Raw genomic sequence first — 9,960 nt, forward strand, 5'->3', positions numbered from 1 at the left:
ACTGGACTTGGATGAAGATACTAGACATTTCATCTCTCATCCAAGAGACTTCTTCAGTTCTGACTGACTAGTAGGGAAACTCGAGTCGTTTGCCAGGATCGTCGATACCGCTGTTTCGTTAGTGCTCCTGGCTGTTGTAACGACAGTCGTTAGGGTCGTTGGAGCCACCCGAGGTGGTCTGAACGACCATCTTTGGCATCTTCACCTGAGGCCAAAAGGTAACGTTTGTTAAGTTTCCTGGGAAGTAAGGAAAGACTGACTCCTGACTGTAGGTTTTGGAATTTCCAGGTCTGCCTTTCCTTGCTCTTGGTGTGTTGAGATGTCTGGGGGGTGTTTTTTTTAAATTTTTTTTTTTTCCAGTACTGTACTGGGCAGATGTATTTCCAGTTTGTGATGTATGTTGTATGATTCTTTGTTCAGGGCTTCAATGGTGAAATGGGTTTATCTCACTCCCTCATTTAGTAGCTGGTGTTGCGCTTTCTCCAGGATCATTGAAGGTCTGTGTCCTTTAACAGTGGAGACTAAAAGCTCGTGCAGACTACACGACTTTCAGCGTCGGCAGATCGCTGTGCTGTTCAGACTACACAACTTGCCGTCTTGCGATGGGAGTCTTGAAGTCGTTGTGGCGTTTACACTATGTGACTGATTGGAGACAGGGTCACACACTACACGAGCTGATAATGGCTGTGTCACCCAACGCTGGTGTGTCAATGTGAAACGGGAAATTATGCAAATCTACACACATAAAAGACTTTGTTTATTATTATAAAGATAGTAATTATAAAGACAAAGAATGGATTAGCACACGCAGGTAGTAGGGATTGTCTGAGCTACAGAGAGACCTGGAGGTGAGTAAAAAGTGTTTTACCTGCTCTCATTGGCTGGATGTGGATGTCGAGTCGGCCGACTCCTCCAGATATTTGGCATGCTAGATATCTGGCTATGTCAGTGATGCGTCAGGGAGCCGTTGTGATGCGTTGCTGAGTAGTTCACACATTATGACTGGCGACCGTAGATTGATTGCTGATTTACCCCTGATCATAGCCTGACGGTCGCCGAGCTCTCCAACCGGTAAATCGTGCTTAAAACTGTGTAGTTTGAACTAGGCTTAAGTGTAGGCTGTTGGGTTTTTGTTGTCCTGGCTATGCTTTCATACTCCTGTACCAATCTGAGGGGGTCCTCCCAAAATTATTAGCAAGATGTCTGTGAAGGTTCTCAGTCATCCAGGTCATATTTATCCAAAGAAGGTTAAAATCAAGGGCAACTGGACTTGGTTGAAGATGCTAGAAGACGTTTTGTCCCTCTTCCAAGTGACTTCACTTCTGACTGACTAGTCCAAACAACACTGACTCCATACGTGTCTGGGGTACCAGAGAAACTCAGGAGTTTTCAACAAACACCACATCCCTGTGGACACTCTAAGACAGATACTGGTACACCCCAAGGACCATACCCCCACACACAGGAAAAGCAATCTAGTGTATGCGGTCCAATGCAGTGAGGAATGCACAGAACTGTACACTGGGGAAACTAAACAACCACTACTAACTAAGGCATAAACTGAACAAAGTTCACAGACATGTGAGAAACAGAAATGGAAAAATATGTCAGAACAAAGGGGGCTCAAAATCAAAAGTAACAATCAGTATCGGGTGTGGCCCTGTGGTCCTGTGAAGGTGTTGTCACGTGGCCTGCCACTGAGAGGACGATCAGCTTTCTGTCCTGTCTCCCTCTAGTGCTTTCTTAGGCAGCTCACAGTACGGACATTGCAATTTATTGCACTGCAGCATCAGCAGTCCTAATGGTGCTTTCAGACCAAAAGCGAAGTGAGCGTTCGGGGCGGTGAGTTTACATACAAAGTCAATGCAAAGACGTGTAGAGCCGCGATTTCCTGTTGGGTGGCGCGAAGCGAGGCAAAAGGGGCGGGGCCGAGACACGAAGGAATTCGCATGAGTTGAATATTTTCAACTCAAGCGAGAAAGTCACATGACGCTGAGATTCTGCTCTAACAACTACGCCGTTTACTCGCGGGAGGAGCTCGGAGCAAACTGGTTTTATTAAATTAGCTTTTTACTTAAGTTTTTTGGGATTACAACGTTGATTTATCTTCAGTGGAGCTTCTCAGTAGCTAGCTTCTGTACACATCTGGTTCCAGTGTTTTTGTTAGCGACGTTAGCTCTGTTGGACTATGACTTCATATTTATATAAAAACCAGACAAAACTGGATATTACTTGGAGAAAAGAAAGTGAGGAGGTTGAACTACCTGGTGACTTCAGAAAACATGTGTCTGTAACTTTATTCCAGCTATCATTGTACTTTACTATTCTACCAAATTAGCATAGAATAGCCCTGATCGATCCAAACTCCATTCAGAAAACAAACATTTTAGAAGTTGTTGTCCTGCTGTCTTGCTGACAGAGCTGTTTAACAAATCTGCATCATGTTGTAGTTATTTCGGCATCAGTTTGATATTGCTATTTAATCACAGCAAAATGTTTACTTTGGGTTCATACAGTTGTAGTAATGGCGAGTTGTGTTTATTCACGTTATCGCGTTAAAATCGCCTTCTCGCGTTGTGTGTGAACACTTGCAGTGAATGTACTCACGCGAGGAAAGCGTCGCAAGGAGAAAATTCGCAGTTGATCTGAATGCCACATAATGCCTCCTTGCAGCATGTCTGGTGTTTTTTAGAGTCAGTAGAAAGTTCTCTTTAGTCTCTTAGTTTTTTTAACGGTGATCTTAATTGCCTACTGTCTGTACGCTGTTATAATTCCACAGGTGCATGTTCATTGATTGTTTGCTTGAAGATGCTTGGTCTGAGCTTCGCTGAGCAGTCCTGGGATATACTTCCACTAGGGGGCGCTACACTTGTAAAAAGTTTATACCTCGTAACTCGTTGCATGGATTCGTACAAAATTAGTCACTCTATATTTTTCAGAATATGCTAATTCAATTAACATCTATATCTCCACAAGTCTTTCTTCAAACCCTACCAAAATCAACACAGTCATCCTCTAGATTGCCGATATCAAGTGTTTCAAAGGGTTTTTGGATCGGTCAAATGGTGAGTCTACAGTGATATTCAGTATCTTGCTATAATTTCTACAGTCTGTATAACATTTGCTTTTTTGCTGAGTGTTGGATACAATGCAACCAAAATAATTGACAACACACCCAAAACTAAATCATGTGTGATTTATTTCAGAATTTTATCACCAACCGTTTGACTGTTGTAAGTGTTCTAAGTTTAAACTGACAAAACTTTCTGGGTTTTGCACATCATTAGACATCATTACCTCAACTTGTAAGAAGGTTTGATGCGAGCGCGGAAGTCCCTTAAACCTGCATTCTATCGAACGACAAGCAGGGGGCGACTCTTCTGGTTGCAAAAAGAAGTAGAAGAACTTCTCAGCTGATTTATTACCTCAGTAAACACTTTCCTAATGAGTTTATGGTCTGAATCACTAGTTTAATGTCTTCTTCATACAATATACATACAATATGCTGTTTATTTAGTAAATTATGGTCCCATTCAGAGGAAAATAGAGCATAAATCAGAGTATGCTTCAGGGCGGGATTATCTATGATTGACAAGTCATTACCATGACGACCTGTCAATCAGGCTAGAGTGACTCGTACCCACGGCACTGGGTAAATTAAACCAGTACCGTTGAAAAAGCTTATTCTGTCATGGATTGGAGTGCAGACTGGGGCGAGAACCCAAATGCAGGCCTGAAGGCAGAGCAAGGAGGCAACAGAGTTTGGAAGGTCGTCTGAGCAGGCCAGGGGGACAGAACAGTTCAGGAGGTCGTCCCGGAGGGAGACCCATGAGGCCGGGGAAATCAAGGGGGCAAAACTGTTCAAGAGGTCGTCCCAGAGGGCGACCCAGACGGCCGTGCAGAGCAGAGGGTCCACAGAGTTCAGGTGGCCGTCCCGGAGTAAGGCCCTGGAGGCCGGACAGTTCAGGGGGGCTGGAAACCCACTGGAGGCCAAGCGGGGGGGCCGGCAAATGTGGCGAATCCTCCCTGAAGGCCGGCGGCGAAGGCGAGACCTTTCTGGAGGCCAGGCAGGGGGCCGGCGGCGAAGGCAAGACCTCTCTGGAGGCCGGGCAGGGGGCCAGAGACAGAAACTAATCCTCCCTGGAGGCCGGGCAGGGGGCCAGAGACAGAAACTAATCCTCCCTGGAGGTCGGCAGCGAAGAAGAGATCGCTCCGGAGACTGAGCAGTAGGCCGGCGATGAAGGCGAGATCTCTCCAAAGGTCTCAGCAGGGGTTGCAGATGACGGAAGGGACCCACCAGAGGCTGAAGAAGGTGAGGCTTCTCCAAAGGTCGGGCTGGGGACCGGCGTAGGGAGCCTGGGATCTCCGGTGGCAGAGCACGGCTGAGGACCACGGACTGAGCTGCTGGGTTGCTGACCACGGACCGGAAACGAGAAGCTGGAGTCGGTCTGACCACCGACTGGACAGCTGGGCTGATGACCATGGACCGGACACGAGGAGCTGGAGTTGGTCTGACCACCGACTGGACAGCTGGGCTGGGGATCATGGACCGGACATGAGGAACAGGAATCGGCTGGGCAACCAACGGAGCTGGTGTTGGTCGGACCGCTGACGAGGGACCAGGAGTCGGTGGGACCACCGGCGGAGCTGGTGCCGGTCGATCCACCGACGGAGCACGAGGAACAGGAATCGGCTGGGCCACCAACGGAGCTGGTGTTGGTCGGACCACCGACGTGGACCCAGGAGTCGATCGGACCACCGGCGGAGCTGGTGCCGGTCGGTCCACCGACGGAGCACGAGGAACAGGAATCGGCTGGGCCACCAACGGAGCTGGTGTTGGTCGGGCCACCGACGAGGAACCAGGAGTCAATCGGACCACCGTCGGAGCTGGTGCCGGTCGGTCCACGGATGGAGCACGAGGAACAGGAGGAGTCGGCTGGACCACCAACAGAGCTGGTGCTGGTCGGCCCACCGACGGAGGGCCATGGAGCTGGTCTCGATGTCCTGAGCCATGGCGACCAGGTCGCCTCCGATGACCACCACGGCCTCCCAGGAAGATGGCGAGGCGACTTCCCTCGAAAGAGGGCTGGTCGTTGGGGGTTGGAGTCTGCCGAGATGGGCCGGCTGGGTTGTGGGTGTTCTTGCACCTTGACGGCGGGATCCACGTCGCCCTCCAGCTGGCCTTACTGGAGGTGGATCAGACGTGGAGCCGGGGGAGAAACTAGCCTCCACACTAGTAGGCCGCAGACTGGCTGCCCGTGCTTCTTCCGACTCCCTGGCCTTCATGGCAAAGAAGGCCAGGAGAGTCATGGTCCCAGAGTCCTTGCTGGGGGGGGTCAGGCAGGCAGATGGGCAGGCCAGGCTGGGGGCTAGCAGGCCGGGAATCAGGCTGGCGGCTAGCAGCGCTAGCGGGCCGGGGATCCGGAGAACACACAGGAGCTGGTGAAAGCAACAGGCTAGACAGCTGAATGCTGCTGCTGAGCCGAGGAGCAGAGTTGTGGAGGAAGCGATGACCCCATGGTGGTAATGAGTCCCTCAACCACCTCTTCCATGAGCCAGAGACCCAAAAGCCTCCCGTTCCAGATCATCAAGGGCTTCCTTCCACAAAACTTTTAACTCGATTAAGTCGCATACTAGCTCGCAAAGTTCATCCGAGTAGTCTGCTGGGTCCATTTCTGGTCACGTCCTACTGTCACGGATTGGGGCGCTGAGTGCAGACTGGGGCGAGGACCCAAATGCAGACAATGGCAAGGCGAGGAGGTTGCAGTCCAAAAATGTTTATTTACTCAAAAAACTAACTTAAACAGGCTTACAAGGAGCTCGAGGCCAAGTCCAACAAAGGTAGTCCAGAACACAAGGCGATCCAAAACACAGGGAATAATCCAGAACTAGGAAGACAAAGGAACAGGCAGGAACACTCAACTTTAGACGCAAGGACGTGACAAAGACTGGAGAGACAAGCAGGCATACATATACACAGGGACTAACGAGCAGGGCGGAAGCGGGATCAGGGCTAACGAGGCAGAGACAGAGAGACAAGCAGGCAGGCAGAGAGACAGCAGGGGGAAACAGAGAGAACACTAGACAAGCAGACATGGGGCAGAGTGAATAACCAAGAAGACAGAAACACACACAAGTTACAAAGAACCAGAACCTAAATGAGAACACAGAACTAGAACACAGAGTACAGAGGAGACCAAATCACAATAATTCAAACAAGGACCAGAAATGATTACCAAAACATGACCTAAGGACATGGAACTAAACTCAGACTCCCAAACAAGACACACAGACAGGATCATGACATATTCAGAGTTGGCTGTTCACTTTCTCTGGTGAGTACATTTAGTTTTAAGCCTGTTGATCGCTAGACAAAATTTTCAGCCCTGTTTAAATAACAGTTAACGTGAATTACAGATGCACCTGGCTAAGCAAGCTAGCTAGCTAGCACACGTCCGTTAGCTCCACCGTCTCGTCCAAATAGGGTCACGTCCAGTGCCGCTGGTTGCAAAAACTCAACATGGCGGCAGCCTATCAGCCAAACTCGAGGCTTTAAAACAGCAGTCCACAAACCAACGGGTGACGTCACAATGACTACGTCGACTTCTTATATACAGTCTATGGTATATAGTGGAGGTATCCGATCTGGACAGCAATGGCTTCTATATACTCCCAGATGTTCTCACGCAAAAGAAAATACCAGTCACTTCTGATAACATGGTGACCCCTGAAGACCTGGCTACCTGGCCATACTTGTCAAAAGTACACATCCAAAGCATAAAAGCAAATGTCGACCTCTTGAACCAACGCTTCTAAGGTATTGGAACCTTGGGAAGTCGTCAACAGCTGCAGGTATGCTATTGGGACTGTGCTGGGATGGGGGACTTTGGAGGCTGAGTGAAGTGGAAAGTATGTCCCATTTTCTTTTGTATAGTATATATCACAATGTTTTAAGAGAGTTAATGTTCCATTAAATATGATCTGAAATATTCTGGTGTACAGATGGACAAAATCTAGAACTGCTATTTCATTTTGATATTTTTAAGTTGGCTAACTTTGTCTCAAAGAGTAAATAGCTAGATTCCAGCACTACATAGCAAATGTTTCTGCAGAATTTTGTATTTCTCAGTTGTCCGAAGGCTGGACAGTGTTTTTCTATTTTTTTTACTTTTTGAAAACGTATACACTTCACTCTGGTCTTGGCTTGTACAAAGTTATGTTGTCCATGCAGGCTGAGCGTAGTAATATGCATGAGATAATAATAACAATTTAAATTCATTCATCCATTAATTCTATGTGCATTATATTTTATATCTTGGTATATGTTTTGTATATGATATCAAAGTAACCAGTGTGTTAAATAAAGGTGGTGCAATAAGAAGCACAATACTTCCTCTGAAATGTAGTGAAGTATAAAATAGCATAAATTGGAAATACTCAACTACAAAGACCTCAAAATTGTACTTAGGTACAGTACTTGAATACATGTACTCAGTACTTCACACCACTTGTCTTCATCTTTCACTAATGGCGCCTGCCACAGAGTTTGGAGATTGAATGGTTCCTGCTAAAATAGAATCATAGGAGTCGTAGTTAACTTCTCCCCTGAAGTCTTTATGTCCATAGGCTATACCAATGGTATTTGGGGCTGACTACCATATTGAGAGATGGACTAAAACATTGTTGGTGATGGTCTTCTTAAGGGATTTGTTGACGATAATAAAACTATAGAATATCACAAGCCTCATGCTGGAAACACTGGGTACATGAGGTAATTAAACACCCAGTGATGAAATTTCCCAAACATTTGTTTTATGTTAAATCTGAATGCACCTCAAAAATGAGTGTAAAAATGTTGTCTGTCTGCGTGGGTTAGTCCTGCCATAGACTGGCAACCTTTCCAGTTTAGAGCATGTAGTGCAACGCTGCTGAAGCGACCCATGATTCTAACATGGGTGGAAAAGGATAAAAAATTTACTGTTTTTTTTTTTTACTAAGAACTGATGTACTCATCATGGTTCTGGAGTGTGCATTGGACTCTTTAGAGTGATGTTACAGTAAAACTTAAAGTCACTTGTCTCACAGAGAGATCTACAGTCTCACAATAGAATTCATTTCAAGGTGTAGATGATCTTGGGAGAGAGAGGGAGACAGAAATTTATGAAGCCATGTCTTTTGTGTGTGTGACCTTCAACCTCAGTTTATCAGGGTAGCCGGGTCTAGGGTCATACTCTGGACACTGCATACAATAGCAGTCTATAGGTTCTTTTGATTCTTCATGATTGATCCCTCTTACAATAGAGACTGATCTGTGTGATCAGCTTCACTAGCCTTCTGCTAGGCCAGCAGAGCTTAAGACCAGGACTAAAAACACTATAATTTATTCATTTAAATAGTGTTGTCTTTAGGCACTATGCATCCAGGAATAGAAACATTTTAGTTTCTACCAATTGCATACTGTGACTGCACACTTCCTCATGTGATTTTAAATTGAATTGCCTAATGATTGTATAAACACAATGCTTATCTGTGCCTCTAATCCAATAAATCTGAAAGTTCTGTATCACATTCCACAATTGTCCAAATAAACATACATTCACTACTCTACAAAGATGCTGACTAAGATCGGAGCAGGTGGAGAATGGCAAAGAGTGTGTGAACCCAGTAATAATGCTGAAGATGAATGTGGTGGCAGCTATACAGAGTACACAGAGGTCTCCATGCTGAGGAATCTAACCTTACCATCTTTAAGTGGAGATAAATGAAAAGAAATGGACCTGACAGAATGACTTCACAGAGACAGAAAGGGAGAGTAATGGTCAGAAATAACAGGCAGTTACCACTGGTGCTGGGTCTTTGGAAATGAAGCTGGCAAGGAACATTTTGCAGATAACTATTGTGATCAAAGTTACATGATATATATGCAAACAATGCACATATTCATTGTTCCTCCTTCTAAAACTTAACGGGACACTAAAAGTCTACTCAGCAAGATGACCGACAATCTATGTAGTCTGGAAACCTGGATATAATTTGTAAAATAAAAATATTTACAGTTATTATTTATGATAAAAATTACAACATAATAATGTTGAATGTTTAACAATAGGTAGAGTCTTGTGTGTCATATTGCACATTGCTGCAGCTCCTCTTTTCACCCTATGTGTTGTACACTCAGCTCTTGAGCTACAGAGTGATGCATCTTATTTGTACAAAGTCTTTGTTGGGAGTTGCACATGTGCAGTTCCCAGGTAAGGACTACTAGCCAATCAGAAGCAGACAAGGACGGGTTGTAAGAAACAAGGTAGTGTGATCCAAATCAAAGCCGCTTCAGACTGAGACCGTAACCTAGCAGATGGTATAAGTTACTCACAAGTCCACAACCACACAACATCATTGTTCCACATCTTACCATAAACCACTACAAAAATCACCATATTTCAACTCAATTTTACATAAAAATTGGCCAAACAATTTCAACGTTTGCTCAGTAGCTTTCACATCGGGTGTAACATTAGCATTATAGCTATAACTTTAGCTGTGTTAGCCAACGTTTACAACAACTCCGCACTTCTGTGAAGTTACATTGCTGTGTTTATTTTAAATATAATTCACAACCAATAAAGCATAATTACAAGGACTAAACGCTGAACTGTTGCCAGTGTTCTGACGATCTCTGCTACCTTGCCGAAAAATGCTAGATAGACTTGACTCTACTCGGCCCTGCCCCGTTTTCCATTGCAGATAGTACCCAGAGATAGTACGTAGCTTGTCGTCATAACGACGCCACACACAACTGCCATGACGTAATGTTCAATGCGACACACACACCAGCGATCCACACAGCTTTCTCTTTTTTAAGTTAAAACGTTTAACACTCCTCAGAATGTAAAGACAGATAAGCGGTATGAAAACCTTCCAGCTGTGTTTTCCTCTGCCGTTGTTGCTGCAGCGGTCTGT

The sequence above is a fragment of the Micropterus dolomieu genome, linkage group LG22 (genome assembly GCF_021292245.1).
Source record: "Micropterus dolomieu isolate WLL.071019.BEF.003 ecotype Adirondacks linkage group LG22, ASM2129224v1, whole genome shotgun sequence".
Lineage (NCBI taxonomy): Eukaryota > Metazoa > Chordata > Actinopteri > Centrarchiformes > Centrarchidae > Micropterus > Micropterus dolomieu.